The sequence below is a fragment of the Micropterus dolomieu genome, unplaced genomic scaffold, assembly GCF_021292245.1.
Source record: "Micropterus dolomieu isolate WLL.071019.BEF.003 ecotype Adirondacks unplaced genomic scaffold, ASM2129224v1 contig_4579, whole genome shotgun sequence".
In the NCBI taxonomy this organism is placed as follows: domain Eukaryota; kingdom Metazoa; phylum Chordata; class Actinopteri; order Centrarchiformes; family Centrarchidae; genus Micropterus; species Micropterus dolomieu.
Window position 1 is genome coordinate 1 of NW_025733569.1, and position 1,446 is coordinate 1,446.

The 1,446-nt window shown below is 46.5% G+C and overlaps 2 non-coding genes across 2 annotated transcripts; both read left to right on the forward strand.

Moving 5' to 3' along the window:
* The first annotated feature begins 402 nt into the window (after positions 1-402).
* On the forward strand, positions 403-475 carry trnar-ucg. Its single transcript has one exon. It is a non-coding gene; the product is annotated as a tRNA-Arg (tRNA).
* Positions 476-834: 359 nt separating this feature from the next.
* trnai-aau lies at positions 835-908 on the forward strand. The gene has a single exon. It is a non-coding gene; the product is annotated as a tRNA-Ile (tRNA).
* Positions 909-1,446: the final 538 nt, after the last annotated feature.

Consider the following 1,446-nt stretch of genomic DNA (forward strand, 5'->3'; position numbering starts at 1 on the left):
GGTTTGTCTGCTCCACACGCAGTATCCGGTCGGCCAGCATGCGCTGTGCGTCCTGCACGTTGGCGTGCGGCAGAATGTAAGCACCAACCAGAATGAATGAAGCAAACTCACGGGGGGAGTAAAGCGGTTTACAGTTTATGATTACAAATTCCAGATTAGGAGAACAGTGCTGCTGAATGGCGTTTGCATTGTCCTGCTCACAAGCGAGAGCTTTCCGATTTAAACAAATTCTGCCCCTCTTATGCCAAGTTACAAGGACTTTACACATGACAGGATATCCAGTGACTGTTAGCACGGCGCTAAAAGCTACAAGATCTTGAGTTTGATTCCCAAGCTCGCCACTCTTAGTGCTTTGACAAGACCAGATCACCAAGTGTTGTACGATGTGAGCAAGGGAAACGGGACCGTGTGGCCTAACGGACAAGGCGTCTGACTTCGGATCAGAAGATTGAGGGTTCGAGTCCCTTCGTGGTTGAAGGCCCCTCCGTTATTTATGGAGAAATACTTAAAGCCATCGTGACAGACCGTATAAGAAGTGAGTATTTTCAAGTTTAAACAATTTGTGCTTGCATAGACTTGGAGCCACTTTGCACACGACTCAACATCCAAAACTTGTCCGTTTCTTTTTTTTTACTTCTGGAGGACAAATTGTTTAAAAAAAGAACCACAAAAGCAGGCGGCTCAGGTCAAAGGTTTTGAGTGTACTGCTCACCTGGAAGGTGGTCACACATGACTTAACATCCAGTATGGAGCCATTGTCTGTTTTAGTCTGTCCCTGTTGTTTTATGCATTGAATTTTCTTAGCAAAAAGAAAGAAAGAAGCACCCCACAGCAGGCCGGTTAGCTCAGATGGTTAGAGCGTGGTGCTAATAACGCCAAGGTCATGGGTTCAACCCCCATACTGGCCAGTGCTGTCCATTTAACAACTCGACGTCAGAATCAGAAGGAGCTTTGTTGCCAAGTACCTTCTTACACATACAAGGAATTTGCTTTGGTGTTGAGGTGCTACATACAGCTGACATAAATAGATGTAGAGATATGTAATAAACAAATGCAAGTTATATATGAAGAATAGAGAAAAATAATACAACTGACAATATAAAAAAATGGAACATTAACAACAAATATTTGTGGCGAGAGGTTTTGGTCCTGATGGACCGCAGCCTCTTGCCAGAGGGGAGAGTCTGAAACAGTTTGTGACCGGGATGGGAGGCGTCAGCTGCTGCAGTCTTTCCTGCTCGCCTCAGAGTCCTGGAGGCGTGCAGGTCCTGAAGCCATGCAAGATTGCAGTCAATCACCTTCTCTGCAGAGCGAATGATACGCTGCAGCCTGCCCTTGTCCCTGGCAGTGGCAGCAGCGTACCAGATGGTGATGGAGGAGGTGAGGATGGACTCAATGATGGCGGTGTAGAAGTGCACCATCATTGTCTTTGGCAGGCTGAACTTC